Here is a 25,766-nt window from a genome sequence, read left to right as displayed (position 1 = left end):
ACTTAAAACAAGTTACTAACTTCTCCAAGCCTCAGTTTACTCATTTGCAAAACAAGAGCAATAATGGATTCTCCTTTGCAGGACTGGATGTGAGGCATACAGATGTAAAGTCAGGAAAACCCGTAAAATAGTCCTTGGTATGCAGCAAGGCCTGGAACTTGCTCATAAGAGGCTCATACCACATTCTTCCTAAAGAAGAGAGGAGGAGAGGGAGACGGGATAGGCTTTCGGAGTGGCTCATCGGTGAGCGACAGAAATCAAAACACTTTTTGAAGCTAGAGCTGTGTCTCTGGCAGAAAGGGAACCAATGAGCAAGAAGACATGCACACTTCAGTGACTCAAATTCCAACTGCAGCTTTGCTTTTTAGGTTTAAGAAGAAACATCAACCAAACAAAACTTTTTTTTTCATTGTATTTATTTTATTCCTAGGTCTCTGTTCCATGCCTCACTCAACCCCAAATCCCTCTCCCACAAGATCTACTGTAATCAACACTCCCTCAAGAAGTTCCCTGACTGAGCTATTCTTAGCTTCCTGATTGTAACACAGGGGTACAGATTCAGTAAGTTAGCCTGGACCACGGGGATCACCCATGAGACCACCCCCATAAAAGGAATCTCCATGACAGTTCCCACACTCTGGGGGGCTGCTATTCCATTTGCAAAGACACTCCTTCCCAGAAAATCCTCCTACCTAGCTAGAAGGCTGATGGTGCCATGCTTCCCGTTCTCTTCAATCCTGGCTTCATTCTCATGGGAACTTTCAATCGTCCAACCATCCCTGCTGCATGATGACTCTGGGCCTCCCTGAGCTGAGCTGGCATCCCTTCCCAGGTTGTATTTCTCAACTTTTGCACAACCTCCACCTTACAAACTCTCCAACACTCTCATAGGGTGTCATAGAGCAACAATAACACCTGCTAACATTTGTTGGGAATTTACTGGGTCCTGAGCACTGTGCTAACATTCATTGCCTGTTTTAATCCTTAGAAGGACTTAAGAGACAAGGACCATGACTAGATTCACCTGTTAGATGAGAATACCAAGGCTTGCAAGGCTAAGGGCATGCCAATAAGTGGCACACAACTAATAAATGGGGAACAGGGTTTGAATTAGTTCTGTCTGACATCAGAGCCAGAGCTTTAAAGTGAGGCAAATGCATAGATTCAGAGAGATGCTGACTCAAACAAGAATGTGGAGGCAAGGTGGAATCCATGAGAAATGTTTACGGGAAGAAATTGACAGGAACGAGTAACTGGTCAGGCTCTGCCTGTGAGGAAAAGGTAGAAGTCACAGACAACTCCTAAGCCTGTGGCCAGAGCTGCTGGGTGAAAACCAGATGTCCTTTACTGAGGTGAGCATCGTGCTGGGTAGAAAGGATGATGCTATCTGTCTGAGGCATGTGCGAGGCCAGGAGCAAAGACAACAGATTCCTGTTGCTGACACCACCACAACTTTTTGAGCTTCCATGAGCCCCTCAGCCTTTCTAAGCCTGTTTCCCTGAGGTTAAAATTATGATAACACTCTCAATGCTTACCTCACAAGGCTACTGGGAGGACCTAATGGTACCACATGAAATTCATTTATAAACTTCATGGTGTAGCAGGACAGGTAGATAAATAAACAGATAATCACAATACCATGTAGAGGTGCTATGAAAAAATATCCACACAGTCATATCACGTGAATATCATACCATTTGTGACATCATACTGTCTGCCTGTTATGTGTTAGGCAGGCTCTGGTGATAGTGGGCAAAATAGACATGGCCCCTGCTCTCAGAGAGATTCCTGTCTCATTGGAGAGACAGACATTAACCAAATAATTGTAAAAACATGCAGCAAAATTGTGACTGTGACCAGCGCCAGGAGAGAGGACACCTATGATGGGCCAGAGAAGTGGGGGACAGGGAGTGCTTTTTGGGAAATGATGTTCATGGGGATGGCTGGCATATGACTGAGCATTAACCAGGCCAAAGAGAACTCAAAAAGAACTCACTGGCCTGCAATGTTCATGACAGGCTTCCTAGAAGAGTTACCTCAGCTGGATTGTGGGAAGCAGCAAGCAGTCAACAGATATCATCAAGCACCCATGATGCCTCAAGCCCTGGGTCCCCAGAAAAGTTGAACATCTGAGGCTACAGCAATTGGAAAAGAGCAAATAGGGATGGGGCTGAGTGGCAGGTTCAGGAAGTGTGATCCATTAGGGAGGCTGGAGCATTGGAAGCATGGGGTGAAATCATCAGGAGCATTGCCTAGACCAGGCCATAGACAGCCTGGACATCAAGCTCATGTCCTAAGGGAGCTCACTTAGTCTCTGAAAATATAGAAAGCCTATGGTCCCACCACACTGGGCGGCAGAGCTGGAATTCAAAACCCAGTGGCCCAGCTCCCAATCCAGGGCTTACATCCCAGCATGAGATGCTTTTCTTAGACATTTCTTTGCAGTCTTGCAAATAACCATAACAACAATTAATACTTATTGCATACTTACTATGTGCCAGGTGCTATTGTAAGCACTTTATATGTTTTTAATTCTTTTAACAACTCTATAAAATAGATATTGTCATCATCCCCTATTTCACAGATGAGTCTATCGATGCACAGAAAGGTTAAATCATTCAGCGAAGGTGACACAGCTAGGAAGAGAAAGTGCTGGAATGTAAACCAGCAGCCTGGCTCCAGAATTCATGATCTCACCGCCTATGTGCTGTAGGCATGCCTCACTGATGGCCCATCTCTGCACTGACGCACAAGTCTCAGGGCAGCCGCAGGCGGCTGTAGGCCTCCTGTCCCACTGATGTTGAGTTTGACCTTGTATCTTGCTTCAGTGAATAGAATGTGGCAAAAGTGACTATGTGTGAGTCCCAAGCCTGGGCCTCAAAAGGCATCATATGTTTCTGACTGACCTGTAGGGACCAACCTCACCAGAAGAAGAACACATGCTCACTAGCCAACTTGTCCTAGAAGAAGAGACACATGAAGTGGAGCTGCCCGGTCAACTCACAGACTCATGAGGGAGAAATGAATGCTGACCTTTATGCCATGAAAAGTGTGGTTGTTTGTAAACAGCAATGGTTGATTAATAAAGAAAACAAAAGACACTGATATGAAAGTTACCTGCCCATGACAGGCTATAAAGTGGAAAAGTTGCAAGGCTGGATGCAGCGGCTCACACCTATAATCCCAGCACTTTGGGAGGCAGAGGTGGGTGGATAGCTTGAGCTCAGGGGTTTGAGACCAGCCTGGGCAACATGGCAAAACCCTAAAACCCTGTCTCTACCAAAAGTACAAAAAATTAGCCCAGTGTGGTGGTGCACACCTGTTGTCCCAGCTACTCAGGAAGCTGAGGTAGGAGAATCACTTGAGCCTGGGAGGTGGAGGTTGCAGTGGGCCATGATCATGCCACTGCACTCCAACGTGGGTGACAAAATAAGATCCCACTTCAAAAAACAAACAAAAAAAAGTTGTAGACATAAAGCATGGTGATGGATGGATAGATGGATGGATGGATGGATGGATAGATTAGATAGATGACAGATAGATAGATAGATAGATAGATAGATAGATAGATAGATGATAGATAGATCTAATGACCTCATTAAGGTGTGTGAGTGTGCTTGTGTTCATGTGTACTTTTATTGTGTGCATGAATAGGTCAGAAATTATTCACATAAACTGTTACCAATGGCTATCCCTAGGCATTATCATTCCTAGACTGTATCTAACTCAGTGTGTGACCTTGGCCCAAGACCTTTTTGGTTTCTGTGGAATTTGGTATCCCAATCCACTGAGAGAAGGGGTAGCCACCTTCTAGTTCTGACATACTATGGTTCTGTAAATAGTAACACCCATCTTGCCAGAATTCTGTAATGATTACTTAATACAATAAGAAAGATTTGTTATGCATTAATTGAAAATAACTTGGAGAGCCTAGAAAATAAATTCTAAACAAGAGTCATTCTGAGGTCTTATCCTCCAATCCACTGTTCAGTATGAGCATAAATGACCTGGGCCCTTGGCCAATCACATCATAAGGCAAAATGTCATGACTGTGGCCCGGCTGTTAGCTTTCCCCAGCAACACGGGTCTCTCTTCTCCTGAGATGCAGAGGGCTCACCAGCATTAACTCTCAGAATTTATGAAGCATTGAGGAAGCTGTCTCTCCCCTCTGTAGATGGAGAAAAACCACAGAAAAAGAATCCTTTCACACTCCCTACCTTATTACTGAGACTGAATATATTAAAATATTAACATCACCAAGAAGAAAAAGGACCTTGCTTTTCACAGAAGCTCATAAATTCCTTCAGAATTTAGCAGACAAATATCCCCACCCAGGACCCCTACCCTGAAGAACAATTCATTGCACTTACTCAAGTCACATGTAATAAGCCGCAATGTACCATTCCCTGTGCTTAGGGACTGTAAGACAACGTGAGGAATGAGACAGAGGAAGAAAGGAAAGGAGAAAGGAAAGAAGAAAGGAATTGAAGAAGAAAAGAAGGAAGGGAGGAAATAATAACAATATATATAGTTCAATAAATGTTAGCTTAACATATTTAAACCTATGGAGCTCAGAAAGTGGATCTTATTTCTGAATTATAGATGGTAAAATATCCAATGAAGATAGTCATGTCAGTGGCCTAAGAACACTTATATAAACATCAAGACTTAGACTCTAATACATGCCTATCTAATTATTTACTTTTATTAAGTTCCTTTCAATCATTTTCTCAGACAAAGTTGGGGGGACTGAAATTTTGCAGGTTACATGGTAAAATACATTAAAATTGAAAATGGGCATACTCTTCAGCCCAACCATTCCTTTTCAGTGTGTGTCCAAGTGAAATACTTTCACATATGCACAGAGGCCAGCACAAGGTATTCTTGAAGCACTGTTAGTAAAAGCTGAAAACAGTCTGTGTCATTCTCACATCGATGATCTCTGTGCTGCCACCAGAGACTACGGAGAGATACAAGCTAATGTCCATGACAGCAGGTGATGCCTCTTACACTGATATGACATCATCATCTGCGGGAGAGGCCCGTTAGCACATCACCCCTGCTTGCATGCACTCTCTCTCTCCAACTCAGCACACTTGGCGTGGTAGAACTGCAGAATCCTGACCACTACGTGGGTCTGAAATGTCCATTCTAGGAGCTAGATGCACACAGGAGGCATTAATTCTGTTCTACTGCTCTGACAATCAGGCTCTGGCCTCTGGGGTGAGTAAAAATGCTTCCCCAGAGTCCAGGCATGTTTGCCTAGTTCTGGGGACCGTCATTAGGAGGGCTCTTGCCTGTAGACATAGATATAAGCCACTTCCTCCAATATCAAAATTACACATAATAAAGACATCTTGGCCCCCAACTGCCTTACTCCTTAGAGGATCCTCTCTTGGGTCAGAACCCAGGTTGTCTAGAGTGGGTGACTCACTAGGCCCGTGGACATCTCCAGCATCTACCTGCAGGTGACAGATGAGAGCGCATTGGCTGAGGCACAGCTAGGAAGGGATGGAAGTAAAGGAAATGAAAATATTGATTTCAATGAATGCATAGAGAGGAAAACCCACCAGAAAGGTGACATTTGTGCTAAGGAGCTAAGGAATTTCCTGGCTAAGACAAGAAAGAAGAAAATCTACAGTCTTCTTGAGAATAGTACTGGAGGTGAGGTGGAACGTTCACAGAACAGATACCAGGTAAGAGTGGATAGAACACAGATTTGAAGGGGAAGAGGCGTGGAGAGGAGTGGGTAGTGTGGTTTAATGACAAGGAGCCATCGCTGCTGGAAGGAGGAGGACGCTATTGGCTGTTAGAATGAAATAATGGGGAATGATGAAAGGAGTTTAGGATGAAAATAACATGGTAAGGAACAGGCTTTCTTAATAAAGGAGAATGTGGTAGAGGATGAAAGGTAGAGGGAGAGCGGAGACACGAGAGGTGAGGAAGGAGAATCAAGACAGTCCAAACAAGAGTAATTACAAATTGAATCAGAGGCAACACAGAGAGAGCGGACAAACACAGATGGATTCAAAAGCCACTGTAACCAAGTAGGCGGTGATTGCATTTCTGACTCTGCCACTAGCCAGCTCTGGGCCTCTCAGAAAAGGGTTTCAACTCCCTGCTCAGGAACAAAGCTGGATTCACTCATAAGGTGGTTGTCACGTAACATAAAGTTCCCTATTTTCCATTTTAAAGTGTATAATCCGATGGCTTTTAGAGTAGTCATAATTTTGTGCAACCATGGGCACCAAATCCAGAACATTTGCATCTCTTCAAATGCAATCTTATCAACAGTTACTTCCCATCCCTTTGCCCTGGCCCTGCCAGCCCTTGCCAACCACAAATCTACTTTCTGTCTCTCTGGATTTGCCTGGCTTTTTTGAGTTTACATTGTAGTGGCAGAGAGAGGAAATAAATGAGGAAGCAAATAAATAAACAAGACACTTGCAGATGGTGACAAGTTCTATGAATGAAAACAGGGCAATGATAGAGCCCAGCAACTAATTGGGGAAAGAGAGGCGAGACCTTAGGAAGGGTGAGCAGGGACATGATCCTTAGAAAGAAGCCAATGCTGGCTGTGATGTCAGAGTGAGCAGGAGCCCCCAGTGCAAAAGCCTAGGAAAAAAGCACCCCAAACAGAAGGAACAGCAAGTGCAAAGGCCCCAAGGGAGGTGCAGCATGCATAGTCAGATGAGGCCCGGTGGGGTTAAAAGAAGTGATGTCAGAGGGGTGAGCAGAGGGCAGAGCAAAGGATATTTTTTTAGTTGGGGAGAAAAATCATTTTCTGCCTGGCCCCCTCCTCCACACTCTGCTGTATCAGGTTACCAATCCACAAAGCTGCATTCAGCTGGAGAGGTGGGCTGAAAATGCATCTTCAGGCAGCTACACAAAAAGAAATCATCAGAACTTTTGAAAGAAAATACGGAGAAAAATAACATCTCACAAAAATATTATTTCTCTTGGTTCTTTTCTGTGCTTCCAGAAGCAGACAAACTTACTTCTAAACGTTCCTGCTGAGTCTGCCTTTCTTACCTGCCTTAGGAAGGCTGCATCTGCGCCAGCTGGGATGCAGGCTGCCTTCAGTCATGCTGGAGTTTCTCCACGTAGACAGTGCAAGGGCAGGCGGAAGCTTGATTTCCCCGCAGAACCCAGCAGCAGCCCCATCACCTTGATTGCTCCTAATCAGGGCGAACTGAGAAAAGCAAAGCAGGCACATCTGCTCTCTTTCTGACACTTAAAACTGGGAAAACTACTTTAAGTTTCATATGGAACCAAAAAAGAGCCTGTATAGCCAAGACAATCCTAAGCAAAAAGAATAAAGCTGGAGGCATCACGCTACCTGACTTCAAACTATACTACAAGGCTACAGTAACAAAAACAGCATGGTACTGGTACCAAAACAGATATATAGACCAATGGAAAAGAACAGTGGCCTCAGAAATAATGCCACACATCTACTACCATCTGATCTTCAACAAACCTGACAAAAACAAGCAATGAGGAAAGGATTCCCTATTTAATCAATGATGTTGTGAAAACTGGCTAGCTATATGCAGACAGCTGAAACTGGACCCCTTCCTTACACCTTATATAAAAATTAACTCAAGATGGATTAAAGACTTAAACATAAGGCCTAAAACCATAAAAACTCTAGAAGAAAACCTAGGCAATACCATTCAGGACATAGGCATGGGCAAAGACTTCATGACTAAAACAGAAAAAGCAATGGCAACAAAAGCCAAAATTGACAAATGGGATCTAATTAAACTAAAGAGCTTCTGCACAGCAAAAGAAACTACCGTTGGCATGAACAGGCAACCTACAGAATAGGAGAAAATTTTTGCAATCTATCCATTTGACAAACGGCTAGTATCCAGAGTCTTCAAGGAACTTAACACATTTACAAGAAAAACAAACAAACAACCCCATCAAAAAGTGGGTGAAGGATATGAACAGACACTTCTCAAAAGAAGACATTTATGTGGCCAACATACATATGAAAAAAAGCTCATCATCACTGATCATTAGAGAAATGCAAATCAAAACCACAAGGAGATATCATCTCATGCCAGTTAGAACAGTGATCATTAAAAAGGAAACAACAGATGTTAGAGAGGATGTGGAGAAATAGGAATGCTTCTACACCACTGGAGGGAGTGTAAATTAGTTTGACCATTGTGGAAGACAGTGTGGCGATTCCTCAAGGATCTAGAACCAGAAATACCATTTGACCCAGCAATCCCATTACTGGGTATATACCTAAAGGATTGTAAATCATTCTACTACAAAGACGCATGCACACGTGTGTTTATTGCATCACTATTCACAATTGCAAAGACTTGAAACCAACCTAAATGCCCATCAGTCATAGACTGGATAAAGAAAATGTGACACATATACACTATGGAATAGTATGCAGCCATAAAAAAGGAAGAGTTCATGTCCTTCGCAGGGACATGGATGAAGCTGGAAACCATCATTCTCAGCAAACTAACACAGGAACAGAAAACCAAACACCACATGTTCTCACTCATAAGTGGGAGTTGAACAATAAGAACACATGGACATAAGGAGGGGAACATCACACACCGGGGCCTGTTGCGGGGTGGAGGGCTAGGGGAGGGATAGCATTAGGAGAAATACCTAATGTAGATGACAGGCTGATGGGTGCAGCAAACCACCATGGCACACGTGTACCTATATAACAAACCTGCATGTTGTGCACATGTATCCCAGAACTTAAAGTATAATTAAAAAAAAAAAAACTGGCAAAACCCTGCCATCAACGTGGTCACTCAACACGAACGCAAAGGTGTGTTTTAAGAATCCATTACATTACTACTAACTGTAGTCGCCATGCTGACCCATAGATCTTCCTCCTGTACTGCAGTAACTTTGCACTCTTTAACTAACATCTCCTCAACTGCTGCAGCCTCTAGTAACTTCCATTCTACCCTCTCCTATGAGACTGAGTGTTAAATGTTCTCACCACAAACAATGGCTATGTGAGCTAATGCATATGTTATTTAGGTAAATTCAGCCATTAAAGCATATATATACACACACACACACACACACATATTCAGCCATTAAAGCATATAAGCATATATACATATATATATGTATATATGCTTTAAAGTATCAAGTTGCTTGAGATAACTCCATACAGTTTTATCTGTCTGCACTTTGAGAGGCCAAGGCAGGCAGATCACTTGAAGTCAGGAGTTCGAGACCAGCCTGGCCAATATGGCAAAACCCCATCTCTGCTAAAAATACAAAAATTAGTTGGGCATTGGGTGGACACCTGTAACCTCAGCTACCTGGGAGGCTGAAGCAGGAGAATGGCTTGAGCTCAGGAGGCAGAGGTTGCAGTGAGCATGAGATCACACCACTGCACTCCAGCCTGGGCAAAAGTGAGACTCCATCTTAAGAAAAAAAAATGCAAAAGTAAATTCCAAATACAGAATGTTCCAGTAGCAAAATTGCGCATGCCAACATTGATCCATCCTCTCTTAAGAAGGAAACCACACACTGGCTTAAGTCAGAATGAGATGTCTACGTCTTAGTCACAAACGTCCTTAAAGAAGGGTGCTGACTAGTCCCGCATCCTGCCCTTGTGGCATAGTTAGAAGCCTGAATTCAAGATGTGGCTTTGCCGCTTGTCATGTATTACACCTTTGACAAATACTTTCGTTCAATAAATAAATGTTAATTAGAAACTACTTTTCACCATCATCTCTCTCTTGAGTTGATGCAAAAGCATCCTAGAGGGCTCTGTATGTGCATTTTGACCCCCTCCATCTGTTCCCCATGCTGCCATCAGAGCCGTAAAATCCTCTTCTGCCTCGTCTCTCTGCAAATCCTACTTCGATGCTCAGATCAAGCCTCAGAATTACTTTGATTTTGTCCAGCAAGTCACACTTCATTTTGCCTCTGTGCCTTTGCATGGTTGTTCCTTCTACCTGCGGCAGCCCTATCTCCTCAGTGTTACCCTGTGTGTTTCACTGAGCCAGCTCCTCTCCCTCCATCAGGTCTCAGCTTTGGGAAACATTCCCTGACTCTTCATCTGAATCAGACATTTCTTCAAAGTCCCATGACACCTCTTACCACACAACTCCCAGGATGTTGTAGCTTTTATGTTTTATCTCCCAACACACGGAATTCTATGAAAACAGGACCCCTTGTTCACCATGGATCCTAAGTGCCTACGAAGTTATCTGGCAAAGAGTAAGTGCCATAACATTACTTTTTGAATGGATAGATGAATGGATAGATTGGATGAATGGAGAGGATGGATAGATGGATGGATGGATGGATGGATGGATGGATGGATTGACAGATGGACAGACAGATGAATGGCAATGTCAGTGATAGTCTCTGAGTATAAAAAGGTGAAAGAGAAGAAAGCCTGTGTCTTCCAGGAGCTTACAAAGAAGAAGCAACAAGAAGCAGCCACAAAGAGGCAATGTCACTTGAGTAGGAACACGTGTGAGAAGGGGAAGATTAGCCAGCCTCTGCAAGAGGCTGCACAACCTCAGCTGAGTCTTGAAGAATGAGTAGAAAGGAACAAGGTAAGGAAGGAGGAAGGGAAAAGGCAGCCTGGGCAATGTCAGGAATCAAAGGCCAGGGAGCCCCAGAATCCAGACATTTGTGCGAAGCTAATTCTGTACAAATACAGCATCATATATGTGGGGTGTGTCAGGTGATGAGTCTAAAGTGCAGAATCAGCAGAGGTCAGGGCTGGAGATTCCAATCAGATTGCCATCTGCTTACAATGGAGACTAAATTCAGGAGAAAAGATAAGAGCATCAACCCAGTGCACATGCAGAAAGGAAGGAGTCTGAGGAACACAGATGTTTAAGGGATAAGGGACAGAATGGAGAGAGGAGGAGGGACAGATAATGGAAAAAGAGAAGGGCCAATCAGAGGAAAGGAGGAGAACAGGGGGGAGTGCTGATGTGGAAGACAAGGGCAAGGGCAGTTGCAGAGTAAAGTGGATGTGGCTAACCTCATCACTGCAGCAAAGATGGCATGACCTAACCAAAGCGGTGTCAGTGAAGTGCAGAGGTCAGGGAGAGTGGGAAGTCAGACAGTCAGACTGTAGTACATTGAGAAGGACAGGAGAGATGAGAAAACAGAACCAGCAAGAACTCCCCACTCATTCAAGAACCTCCATGGAGAAGGACAAAAGGAAGAGAAAAAAACTAAAAGCAGAACGTAGAAAATGTAGGAGCAAGAGAGAATTTCATTTTGGAATTAGGAATGCTTAGTCATCTTTGCAAGCTAAAAGGAAATTGTCAGGAGGGAGCAAAAGATCAAAGAGACCAGGGAGGAAGGGACAGGGGGTGAGGATGTACAGAAGTGGCCAGGGTCTCACACACACAGGTGAGGGGCTAGCCTTGTCAAGAGGAAAGTGATAGCCTCAGAAGGGGAAAACACACAGGTTGCGGAGGTAGGTAAGTGTCTAGATAGGGTAATAAGAATGGAGATAATTAACTTCTCTAAGCTATGGTGTTCTTGTCTGCTGAAGAACTGCTGAAGGTGGAGCATGTATTTCCAGTGTGAAATGGGCTTATATGTGAGAGCACTATATAATTCTTGAAACTGTCCTTCACTGTGTGACCATGTGGAATGCGAGTTCTGTGAAGTTCAAACATGTCTGCAGCAATTCTAACGTTTTAAATTAATTCAAGGAAATGAAGAGGTTTTCATGAAGATGAGCCATCTTAATCTCTATTTTTCAGTCAAAAAATACATTAGATGAATTAAAATGAGTGTTAACAGGGCCTCCCTCATCTCAAAATTTAAGCTCTGGCAGCACTGGACTGCTTACAGTAAGTCCAACCTAATGAAATGGGCATTTTTGCAAATCAAAACGTCGATAGCAGCAATTTCATACAGCTCCATTTAAGAAGCCCCCTGACATCCCAGGCCTTTACTCACCCAAAAACTTCATTCAGGCTGTGCTCCGCATTTTAAAAGTCACCTTCCCCTCCACAGCCCCATCCCTCCCTAAAGTGCCAGCTAGCTCCTAACCTTATTCTTTAAGGCACAATCTAGCCATCACTTCCTCCAAGATTTCCTTGAGCAGTGTATTAGTTATCTATGCTACATAACAATATTACCACAAACTCAGTAGTCTGAACCAATATATATTCATTATTCACAGTTTCTATGGGTCAGGAGTCAGGGCATGGCTTAGCTTGGTTTTCTGCAAGCTGCAATCAAGGTATACTGCTCTTGGCTGAGTTTTCATTCAAAGGCTACCCAGAAAAGGATGGGCTTTCAGGCTTATGTGGTTGTTGGCAGAATCCATTCCCTTGCAGACTGTTGAAACTGGACCTCACTTTCTTGCTGGCTGTTGGTTGGAGGCTACAATTCCTTACCACCTGGGCCTCTCCATGGAACAGTTCACAACAAGGCCACTCACTTCATCAAACGTAGCAAGGAAGAGTCAGCTGGCAAAATGGACATTACACTCGTAGGCAACATAAATATGGAATATCTTTGCTGTTTTCTAGGGTTAAAAGAAAGCCACGGATTCTCCTGGGGAGGTGATTACACAAGGACATCAGCACAGAAGGCAGGGAAAATCAGGATCCATCATAGAGTTTATCTACCACAGCCAACAAGGCTGAACTATGGATCTTCCTCTGTGTTCCCGTGGCCCTCAGGCATACCTCTAACCTTTTTTTTTATTACACAGTCACAGTGGTTTTCTGCTTACATATTTTTCTCACCCATTAATTTGTGAGCTTTCTTCTGGGACACATCGTGTCTCACTCATTACATTGCCTTAACCAGTACAATGCCTGGCACATAGCAGACACTCAATATGCACTTGGCAAATTCAGCAATTAACGGCATTGCTGGCAGATTGACAAATCACTGGACAACCTAGACCAAAAAGTATATTATAGGATGTATCAATTTTCAGTAAGGACTGGATAGGATAAATCCAATTATTACATCCCACAGTTAAATTACAAAATTAACATTGGATGAATGAAATAATTAAAGGACATTTTAGTGCACTAATGAGCAGAGATATCAAATGAGATTGTATGATACTGTATCAAAGACTGGGTTCTGGTCTGTGTTTGAGGTGTGCATTCTCATTTCAGAATTAAACCACCCAGCAAGAAGCTACTTTACATATAAGAGTTTTGGAGCTGGTACTTCTAATCTTGATTATTAAAAGAGAGAAAGACCAAAAACACGAATAAGAGAGGGTAGAAAAAGAGAAAGAACAAGAAATGACAAGAATGAGAGCAAGAACAAAGGAGAGAGATACCAAAATATTATAAGATACTTAGTGCGCAAAAATGTAAAATACTCCAAAGAAATAGATACAGCTTATAGAAGAAAGGAAGTGAAAGAGGGTCAAACTCAGCTTCCAAAGTTAAGTGACTAAATCAAGAAGGTTAACTCACATCCCTGCCTGGGAACCAGGCAGTCCTGGCCTATAGTAATAAAAATTTCTCTTTCATGCAATGTCTACTCTATTGCAGGCACAGGGCTAGGAGCTATGGATATGGTAGTGATAGATAAACAAGATCACTACACTTATAAGTCATATACATCAGCACTGCAGAAGACTAACCAAAGTAATAAATAAATTACCACAATGGTTTCAAACTGGATCCTCTATGCAGGAACAAATATGGCAATAATGATAAAAGCCATTCTCTCTATTCACTAATTTTACTCTCTCAGCTAGTTATTCAGACTTTGTGGCCATGTTATTTTCAACTATAAAGTATGGCTGCCAATCTCTATCTGCCAACTCAGCATGAGGGTTAAATGAGTTAATAAAAATGGAACAAGTGGCACAGCAAGTGGCATTGAGAAGACTGTCAAAGCTTTTGCTATGCTTTCCCAATGTAATTGTCCAATGACATTTTCAATTTAAGTGCCCAGCATTGTGCTGGACTATTAGTAATTGGCCAATGTACATGAGTTGAGCTCTGAGGCTGGGTATCTCAATAGGGGATGCAGGCAGCATTGCTGCTTCATGCAGATGTCTGTTCCCATAAAGAAAATCATTCTCTTTTTATTTTACAAGCCCAGGGGGTTATTAAATTAAATAGTTCCCTTGCTAATAGCCAACCAGAGTATCACCACCCCCAAGCCATTCATGCTAAAATTACTAACAACCTTATCGATTCTGAAACCCAAATGGATACACAGATAAATCAACAAAGCAATATGTCTACATGGTATTGTGGTCAAAAAGAGGAAAAAAAAGTACTGTCAGGGGACCTGGTTTCTAGAAATAATGTGCCATTGACTCATTGTGTGATCTTGGGAAAAAAAAACTTTCCCTCTTTGGGTCAAAGTTTGCTCCTCCTTAAATGAAGTAAATTAGAATACATGCTTGGATAGTTTCCTCATTTTAATGAATGGTTTATAGAATTATTTTTTCTCTCTGGAAAGAGAAAGTGAGCTGGTGAGGTGAAAATCACTAATGCTGTTTACCACATAATTTGGGTGCTTTTCTTGCAGATACGTGGTGGGATGACTATTTCCTCCCCTGATAAAGTTAGATATGTCCATGTGACTTGTTTTGCCCATATATTGTGAGCAGAAGTGCCAAGTACACTTCCAGACATAAGGTTTAAGGACCCGTGCATGAATCACCTCCCTCTCTTCTTCCCTCTGACATGAAAATTAGCATCTCAAAAATATTTGAGATGGTGGCTGCTCCATCAGCCTGGCCCCTGAATGGCTACCGCGAGCAGAGTTCTCCTTGCTGACCCATATAAATGTGCCGAGATTGTGAGGCTGTTGTTACTGCAGCACAACCGGTCTATCTTGACTGATGCAGTGAGCTACAATGAGAGAGAGGAGGATCATCCATTTCCAAAGCAAATAATTCTGGTCAAACAAGGGATCAAAGAAATCAAGAGCTGAAATTGTCTTGAATTAAACGCAGGGCTCAGATCTCAGAACAGGTCACCAGATTGTGAAAAGGGTCCCTGGAATACCTCTAGAACTTATACATGCAGACTCTAATTCTCCAGAAACTTCCAGGCCTGGAATATTCTGTGATATGGTGATGTTGTGGTTCAATCTGGGAAGGCATGGTTTATCCGTGTATGAGTCTGTTTACACACTGCCAATAAAGACATACCCAAGAAGGGACAATTTACAAAAGAGAGAGGTTTAATGGGACTCACAGTTCCACATGGCTGGGGAGGCCTCACAATCATGGCAGAAGGCAAGGAGAAGCAAGTCACATCTTATATGGATGGCAGCAGGCAAAGAGAGAGCTTGTGCAGAGAAACTCCAGTTTTTAAAACCATCAGATCTCATGAGACCCATTCACTATCAGGAGAATGGCAAGGGAAAGACCCACCCCCATGATTCAATCATCTCACACCGTTTCCTCCCACAAGATGTGAGAATAATGGGAGCTACAAGATGAGATTTGGATGGGGACACAGAGCCAAACCATATCAATCCACAAGAGGGAGCACTAGAGTATCCGAATCATGTGTATCTCTAATAGGTTGGACAGCTCGTGTGTGCTCCTGGGCATCTGTGCAAAGGAATAGATAAAGCTGACCTATGGCATCTTTAAGTGCTTAATGCCTAGCAGCAGACCAAGATCATCTGTAGAGGAGGGCTGGTATACTTTTCAAATTCTAACAGTCTAAATTTGAGATTCAATTATGCCTAGGAAAGATAACTCCATGAAAGCCACATTACTGGAAATCTGTCTAATAGCAAACAATAACAGGCAGAGGGGTGACTTTGTACAAAAGGTGAGAGTGATTGTGAGCAAGGTATTTATCTTTCCTTGAATTAGACCAGTGCCATGAGCCTGGAGGGAATGGGCTTAATAAATGGTGGCGGGTGGAATGTAGGTTAGCTCCAGAAGGAGAACATTTCAGTGAGGGTTATGAAACACCAGAGTAAGTGACTTATGAGGCTGTGTCATTTATTCCCCCCGAAAGATCACTGGGAAGGAGATGGAAAGTCTTTGTCTAAGTCAGATGTTGAGGAACAAGTCCGGGCCTAGTCAGGTGGGAGCAGAGGTTGAGGGGTATCAAATGGGGAAGTGAGGGGCAAAATTGCACTCCCCTTTCCACCCAGGTTTTCAAGAAAAAGAAATCAGATTAATAGCAAAGAAGATGGAGGTCAAAATATCACCTTTTTAAAGCACAAGTCTAAACTGATGGACATATCTAAAAGTAAAGGCCAAACAGACCTGTTAAATGAGCTGCAGAATGAGACCTACTTGTCCTCTGGTCCCAGACAAGGGTGGCCTGGGACAGCCTTTGTGCTGCATGCAGAGACAGAGCACTGGAAGAGTCCTCAGCCTCATGCTCTCTGCATGCAAATCACTCTCTATGGGGAAGGTAAAGTCTGAGATGAACATGCCCAATTTAATCTTATCTATCCTCCAATCAGAGAGGTCACTATTGTGCCTGGGACATAGTAAGCAAAGAATCAAAGAGTGTCATATCCAGTGGGCTCACAACATGGAAGAGGGAGCAGGAAAACCCCTCCCAGACATTATGCTCCCTGCCTTTTCTCCCTGTCTTCTTCTCATTCATGATATCAATGTGTTGTGTCCAACACCTTCATATTCATCATTTTACTTAGTCTTCTTACAACCGTGGATGGAAGGTATTACTACCGTACACAACCCACACATGAGGAAACTGAAGCTGTGAGAGAGGATCAGCTGGTGGAGAGAGCCAGGAGTGGTACCCAGGGCTTCTTGTTTCACTTTTTTCATCCTTTTTTTCATTTCTTTATGCATGAGTCTCACGAAAGAGTAGACCCTTACCCAGGAAAAATCTTATCAATAACTGGTCACAATTTAGGCATTCACATTTATATTAAATTCTTTTTCACCCCTAAAAGCCAACACTGACCATAAGACCCCACAATGGTTTTGGAGAATGGTACAAGTGTCAGAGAGACACAAAATAGGAAAAGAGGACAGAATCTTAGATGCCCACATTTCTGACCTCTTCATTTTACAGACAAAAGAGATGCTAAAGAGAAAAGGGAAGGAGTTTGCTCAGGGCCACCCAGCTGGTGAGCCCCAGCGTTAGGAGCTGAACCTCACAGTTGTGACTCTGCATCCTTGCCTCTTTACCACTTTCCTTTGCTAGAACACATGCACCCATGGGCCTGACGCACACTCAGATGCACATGTGCACCTTGGCAACGGCTCTGCAAGGGTGTGGAGTTGAGCCACAGCTCACACACCCATCCCCCAGGTGACCTTGGACACTGAAGTCTCAGTGGTCTCCTTACTCCAAGGCAAAAACCCTCAGGATATCTGATATGCTTTGGCTGTGCCCCAACCTGAACCTCATCTTGAATTGTAGTTCCTATAATCCCCACACGTCATGAGAGGGACCCAGTGGGAGGTAATTGAATCATGGGGCGGTTACCCTCATGCTGTTATTGTAATAGTGAGTAAGTTCTCATGAGATCTGATAGTTTTATAAGGGGCTTTTCCCCTTTTGCTGGGCACCTCTCTTTCCTGACACCATGTGAAAGAGGATGTGTTTGGTTACCCTTCTGCCATAATTGTAAGTTTCCTGAGGCCTCCCCAGCCCTGCAGAACTGTGAGTCAACTAAATCTCTTTCCACATAAATTACCCTGTCTCAGGTATGCCTTTATTAGCAGCACGAGAATGGACTAATACAATATCAGAACCAGTTTGCTCCCAAACTTTTTGATGGTCCTGTGAGAGAATAGATATGAGGGAGAGTAATACAAGTAACTAAACAGAAGAAATGTTTGGAGTTTGGATTGCTTTTGCACAGTGGAGTGTGTCCAGGGAACGTGGATGTTATTGATTCTGTGTATAATTAAACCATTTACTGTGCTCTAGTCCAGGGCTTAGGTGGCTCTGCCCTTGTTCCCTGCAGCCCTGTCCAGATTTATGGCTTGAAAAGTTTTTTTTAGTCCCTTTTATTTTTATGCCTGTCTAATTGGTGACCAAGAAGGCTCAAGTTTAAAGTCAGTCCGGGGGCCCTGGAGAGCACCTCATTCATGAGCCTGAGAGAAAGGCCCCAGGGCCGAGCCAATGAAGAGATGGGACTTGCTTCTGACTGACCTACATGCTGCAGTCTGATCGGCTTTGGAAGTACATTTCAATACTTTTCACAGGAGGAGAGTTTCCATTTTAAGCTAATAAACCCCCTCAAGGAAGGAAATGTAGCAGAACATACAAACAACTCATGACTGAAACATTTTGGTCCAGAATTTTGTCCTCAAACTTGGCGATAATGCAGCAGGAGGAAAAGAAAATGTCAATGGATGTGTTGCTCCAGTGAGTGGAAGATTTCATATGCTTAACACTTGCTGGGTCTGTGCCTTGGTGCCTGATAATATTGAAGATCCCACCAAGCCAGGGAATGTCCATCTACTGTGTGTATGACACTATGGAGGGAGGAGAAAGATGGGAGACACAGAAATGGATAAAGAGGGAAAGAGGCGAAACACCACTGCAAGGTGAACAGCCTGGGTTACTAGCAGAAAAACATCATTCAGTCTGTAAATATTTATGAAGATCTGTGAGAGGCACTACCCTTACCCTGGAGCTAACCCGTGACCCAGAGAGCAAGACTCTTGCTTTTACAGAACACATATTCTTGTGGAATGAGAGGGGCTATCATCAAGTAAGCAAATCATTTCATGGAGTGTATTAGTCTATTTTCCCATTGCTTTAAAGAAATGCCTTTCACTGGGTAACTTATAAAGAAAAGAGGTTTAATTGGCTTATGGCTCCACAGGCTGTACCAGAAGCATAGTAGCATCTGCTCAGCTTCTGGGGAAGCTTCAGGAAACTTATAGTCGTGGCAGAAGGCAAATGGGAAGCCAGCACTTTACATGGCCAAAGCAGGAGGAAGAGAGAGAGAGACAGGAGGTGGTACACACTTTTAAACAACTAGATCTCATAAGAACTCACTATGGTGAGAACAGCACAGAGGGAATAATGTTAAACCATTCATGAAAAACCACCCTCATGATCGAATCACCTCCAACCAGGCACCACCTTCAACACTGGGGATTACAATTTGATGTGAGATTTGGGCAGGGACACAAATCCAAACTATATCACCAAGTAATCAGTGCTATGGGAAAAAAGAACTCAGGCAATTCTAATTAAGAACACCTGGTGGGGAGCAGAGGCAAAAGTAGAGAAAGTTGAAGCAGTGACTGAGCTGAGCCCTTGATTGTGAAAAGGAACCACCATTCAACTGTCAAAGGGAAAAAATTTCCAGTCAAAGGGGAGAGGAGTTGCCAGAGTTCTGAAGTGAGAATGAGTTTGGTGTGTCTGACAAACAAGAGGAAGGCCAGTTGGACTGGAGTGAAATGAGGAAGGAGACAGTTGTCAGAAGGGAAATCAGTGCAGTGGGCTTGGGTGGCCCCAGGTGCTGGGTCAAGGCAATGAGACCCATTCCAGATACAAGCCTCTGGGGTGAGCCTGCCTTGGTCAGCACTGACTCAGCATCGGACATGTTTTGTCTTTAGGATAGAGATGGGGTGCCTCTGCTGAGTGACATGAGGAAGCAGGAGCAGACGTGAAGCAGGAGGCTTGGGATTCCCAACCCTAGCTGCATGTTGGAATCCCCTGAAGCTTTAAGAATACTAATAGCTTAGTCCCACCCTCAAAAATTCTGACTTAACTGGTTAGGTGTTCACCTTGGTATTTGTATCATCACTGCTGTGATTCTAGGGTGCAGCTAAGATTGTAAACTAGACCTAAATGACAGAGAGGAGGAAAAAAGGTTTGGAGAAGACATCATAATCTTAAGATAGCTCTCATCCCCAGAGCTTCTCCCTCCCACTGTGGACTAGATGTTCTCCAAGAATCCATCTGCCCAACTCTAAAATACTCACTGATTCTTTCACTTTGAATAAGACATGAAACCCTCACGTGCACCTGTGAGGCTGAGCCAGAATGAATCTAGAGGGCTGCAGCCAGGATGGGGAGAAAAGGTCCACATCTTTCCTTCCTGCTGCATAACTCCTGCATCTTACAATGCCACCAAGAGGGGATTTAAAAACAGGACCTGCAAATCCCCCCGATGTGCCAATCTGGCACACCAAGGCCAACAGTTTTCATACTGGCTCCAATGTGAACTAAGACAAGGCAGCTGTGCACACACTCTCCTCTTCACATTTTCCCATGTACACAGCTCCCACCTCCAGCTCTTGGACCACATTTCCTACTGGGGTCAATGTATTTATATGACCCTCTTTCTCTTTATGTTGTGACCCCCTTTGAGGGCAGAGACTTATCCTCTTCATCTGGTCATTCTTCTCAACGTAATGTATAGCAAGTTACAGATGCCATCACATGCACACTGTATGAAATAAGAAACGTGCCCCTCCTTAAGTTGGCAGTGTTAGAATTGAAAGTGATATGATTTGGCTGTGTCCCCAACCACATCTCATCTTGAATTGTAGCCCCCATAATTCCCATGTGTTGTGGGAGGGACCTAGAGGGAGATAATTAAATCATAGGGGCGGTTCCCCCATACTCTTCTCTTAGTAGTGAATAAAGTCTCATGAGATCTGTTGTTTACAAGGAAAAACTATTTTTGCTTGGTCCTCATTTTCTCTTGCCTGCCACCATGTAAGACATGCCTTTAGCCTTGCATCATGATTGTGAGGCCTCCCCAGCCATGTGTAACTGTGAGTCCATTAAACCTCTTTTTCTTTATATATTACCCAGTCGCATACATGTCTTTATCAAAAGTGTGAAAACAGACTAATACAGAAAACCTTAAAAATTAGTCATTTGACAATTGGAGAAATCAAAACCTAGGGAGGGTAGTAACAAGCTGCCTTTACATCAGGCTTTGCCATTTGCACACTCACATCCATTTTCCGATGTACTGTTCATGCTCCACCCATGTGGCAGGGCTCTTCTCATCATCTACATCTGAAAATAAGGAGAGCTAAGGATCGCAGAAGTTAGCTAACTTGTCAAATGCCACTAGCTTAGAGGGAGCCATGACTCCATCCAAACAGTCTGACAAAACTTCTGTTTTTTCCACTACTCAAGGGTCCTTGTATTTTGGCTGTGACCTCAAAAGAAAGCTGACTATTCACAAAGTTAGATTAAAAAAAAAAAAATCTTTAGGCCAAGTCACTTCCCTTAGCAATACAAAACCAGGTCCTTTGGCTTCTAAAAATCTGGGTAATGGCACATCACACAACATTTTCCTCAGGCAAGTTCAAGGGAATACTTGGAATTAAAAACAAATAAACAAACCTTAGAGAATAGTATTAGGAGAAAAACAAATGAAGTCAACTCTTTGCAACTGTGTTTTCTCTTTGTGTCAGCAATTCACTGTTTCCTGATACATGTGCATGACCAAGCTCGTTAACCATGTTGGAGCTGAGTGCTCCTGGCATGGAGCATGATTTATTTCACTTTGGTTTCATATCTTCTGCAGATCAAGGCTTTCTTTACATATTACATTTTGCATTTTCAGAAAACGCAAAATGATTATGCATTTTGTGAGTTGCTGGGTTTGTTCTTTTTTTTCTCTCCAATCTTGCTAATGTTGAAAAAACCACTCTGACTCCCTGGCCCTATCCTCCACTGCTGTAAAATCACAAATCAGGCATAATAATTGTGTTCTTCTTAAGGATGCACCCAAGCATTTCAGCCAGCCTAGTGTACCAGTAATGAAATTTGCATTGTGCTTACAGAACTGTTTTATTGATATAAATGGACTTTTGTGGCCAAATGACTGAGCAGCAGTTCCTGGACCTTGGTGTACATGAGCTCTTATTCTCTTCCTGGGTCCCTGAAAAAGGACCTCCCTGAATAACCGTGATGGTAGGAGAGGACTGAAGCAGCTAGTGTTGCTGCTCATCGCAGTGAGAAATTTGTCTGGACCCAAGCCACTTCCTTTTCTCTGTTCTCTTTATCCACCCCTTTCCCACAGCCACAGGCCTCAAGTCATTCATTCACTCAGACTCCCTGCAGGAGGATGTTACTGAATGCCTGCAATGAGTGGGCAACTGCAGAGATCGCTGCCTTGAACACATGACCAGACATGAGGGACACAGGGATGGATGGGGGTATAGTTCAGCCCTATAGCATATATGAGAAAATATTCAGATGTTTTCATCAACAGCAAGCTCAAAATGAGGCTGCCTCTCTCTGTCGTAAGAACTAACACTACATGTGCTGCTGGCTTGACATCTTTGAGCTTTATAGGATCCCACAGACCTAACCATGAGTTGCCCTGCTCTCCCCAGATATGGCCGTCATTCAGGAGGAAAGGTTCCCCACTCAGCTAGTTTCCTTCATCCACCAGACATGCCGCACTGCTCCCACTCCTCATCCTAACAGGTTTCTTCTCCCTGTCAGCCATGGAATGTTCAAACAACCAAGCATGTACATCCTCCCATGTGACCAACTGTTGCCCCGTCCTCTTGTTACTACAGAGCCCGCCTCCCACTGTCCCTACTGGCGCATTTATTCCCTCGGTGTGACCCTGCATAGCATGCAGCGCCCTCCTCTTTGGGCTCTGAGTGTATGTGAGTAATAAACCACCGTCAGTCTCATCTGTCCAGTGTCAGGCATTGTGTGTTTGGCTATCATGCATTATTTAGGGTAGGGGATCCTTCTCTCACTAATGGGATGAATTGGAGGCAAGCAAAACATCGCTTTCCAAAAATCCCACAATTCCATTTTAGATTCTTTGATGGGTAGAGAACAAAGAGTGTGGTTACTCTGATCTGCATTCACCTGGTCAAAATGTACCTAGAGTCCAGTTCAGGCTTTTGCAGGGATGCGGATGGAGCAACAGGCCATTATCTTTAGCAAACTAACACAGGAACAGAAAACCAAATATTGCATGTTCTCACTTCTAAGTGGGAGCTAAACGATGAGAACACATGGGCACATAGAGGGGAACAACACACACTGGGGCCTTTCAGAGGTTGGAGGGTGGGAGGAGAGAGAGGATCGGGAAATAATAGCTAATGGGTACTAGGCTTAACACCCAGGTGATGAAATAATCTGAACAGCAAACCCCATGACACAAGTTCACCTATGTAAGAAACCTCACTTGTACCCCTGTACATAAAATAAAGTTACGAAAAAGGTATATATTTAGGGAAAGCTGTCAGCAAGCTAGAGCATGCTCAGAACACTGGCACACGCTGCTCAATTGGATGGGAGGGCGTCAGGGAGACACACTCAGACTGGACTCCTTAGCTTGGTAGTGAGTTGGGTGGGATAGAGCAAGACTGCAGAGTAGGAGATTCAGGTGCATTGCACAGTAGGGAGCTATAGCAGAGGCTCACAGCACTTGACCCAGCCCCTCTGGCCCTGTCCCCAGCTTCTGCATGCTGCTCTCCAAAGGAGTCACACCCAGAACTTTATTCAAAATATGATCCATGTGCTACTGGAGCCACTTCACACAGACAAACTAAGAGCCAACAGTTTAGGGCCTTGGAGCAGTGCATCACCCACTGAGGGGTGTGAGGGTATGAAAGCTCCCTTGCCTCAGGGCGGGACAGACTCCAAGGGTAGTTACATTCCAGGGCTGCCTCAGACATTGGCTTAGCCCGGGACTCACCTGAAGCTGCACAGATCCGGCTTACTCTGCTTCTGTGTGGGTTTCCCGAAGGCACTTCCTTGATAAATCTCACACACACACACACACACAAATCTCCATCCCAGAGAACCTGGAGAACCTACATCAAGTCGGCATCAGGGCCTTGGCTCTATCAAAGAAACAGATAATGCACCGGAACCTCAGACCGATGTGAATGGACAGAGAGGCAGGCCAGGCAGAAAGAAGGGGCACCAGACAGAGCAAACAAAGTTTTAACCAAGAAATTGTAACCTAGGGAGCTGATGCATTGTCACAGGGATCCTTACAGGGCCACTAGGACCCTGAAGTAGGAAACAGGCTAAGAAAAAAAGCACTTAAATGGAGACGGGATCAACTCAGGTTCATTCAAATGTATTTCCTGGGAATGCAAGCTGATTGTCTTAGGGAAAAGAAAAAGAAGCAAGGTAACTGAATTCTAATATTTGAATAATATCCATAAAGAAGAAATTATAAATGTTCTCTGGGATTCCATGGGAATAATGGGATCAATATGTGGAATGAGGTGAAGATGGATTCAGCCTCGATTTAAGGAAGATCACTCTAAGAGTCATGGCTGTTCAAAGATGGCATGGCCCCTCAGAAGTTAATGAGTATTTGATCACTGGAAGTGGGGCACAATTTTTAAAGATATTATTGAGGGCATGAAAGCATCTCTTAGAAGGTTGTGAAATTAGATAACTCGTAAGATCCACTCCACTAAAGCCTAATAAATCACAGAGTCTCACTCTTCTCCCAGCCCTATGGTGTTCCAGAGGAAATAGACCAATGCTTCCAGGCCAATTTATTTCCCTTGGGGTTTCTTTGGCACTTTCAAAAAATTCAATAGGGACATGGATGAAATTGGAAATCATCATTCTCAGTAAACTATCGCAAGAACAAAAAACCAAACACCGCATATTCTCACTCATAGGTGGGAATTGAACAATGAGAACACATGGACACAGGAAGGGGAACATCACACTTCGGGGACTGTTGTGGGGTGGGGGGAGGGGGGAGGGATAGCATTGAGAGATATACCTAATGCTAGATGACGAGTTGGTGGGTGCAGCGCACTAGCATGGCACATGTATACATATGTAACTTACCTGCACATTGCACACATGTACCATAAAACCTAAAGTATAATAATAATAATAATAATAAAAGATAAAAAAAAAAACAGGGGAAAAAAAAATTCAATAGGTAAACAACAACAACAACAACAAAAACTAAAAAATGAAGAGTATGCTAAAACAGTGGATACAACTTTTTAAATAATAATTGAATGGTCAGAGTAAGGAAACAAACTTATTATTTTGCTGCTACAGATTATGTAAAACAAAACAAAACAAAACATCAATTTAAAAGGAAAAATTGCTCTTCCCAAAATAGGTAAGTACACAACGTTACACTGACAGTTTTGCTGTGAACAGGTAAGAACTTCATTACATGCTAGTCTTGGTTCACAGACTGCTGTTTGGGAAACTTTGCTCTAAAAATTCCTCCACTAAAGTCTCATTGTGTGGCTGTTTCTGGCTTCCACGATTTAAAGGATGTCTTTTGGTAATATATTTAGGTCATAAAGGGAGGTCTCTTTCAAACTTTTATAACTAAATGCAACTTCCCACCAATAATCAAGTGAAATCTGCTAGGATTCTATTTTGCTTCCTGCAATACTTCACTTATCATTAGTTCCTCAAGTTTATAAAACATTTTCACATCCCTTATTTCACTGGATGCTCATGACAACCATATATTGGTAGGCAGAAATGTATCATTATTGCGTGTTTACATGTAGCTGGGTCCTAGTCGAGTGTGAGATGTCCAGTGTGTGAAGCTGGACAACCTTCTCCTCATCTAGCTAGGTCTGTTTATTTACATTGGTGCACTTACCCTTGAGAAATGACTTCATAAGAAAAACGTATATCCTGCCTGAGGATAGAGAGGGAGCTCAGGGAAGCTTTACTAGAGGAGCATTTGCTTGGGAGAAAGTGAGTTCTAGGTGTTCTAGGCAGGGGAATAAGTGAGTAGTCAGGTGGACTTCCCAGAAAAGGGAAGGAGAAACATAAGAAGTGTTGTAGGAAGAAGGAGCAGCAGGTGGGACTGACCACAGGCAACAGAGCCTGAGGTTTGCAGGGCTGCAAGATGTTCCAAGAGCTGGACAA

The sequence above is a fragment of the Pongo pygmaeus genome, chromosome 7 (assembly GCF_028885625.2).
Source record: "Pongo pygmaeus isolate AG05252 chromosome 7, NHGRI_mPonPyg2-v2.0_pri, whole genome shotgun sequence".
NCBI classification, from domain to species: Eukaryota; Metazoa; Chordata; class Mammalia; order Primates; family Hominidae; genus Pongo; species Pongo pygmaeus.
This window is presented reverse-complemented; position numbering follows the sequence as displayed.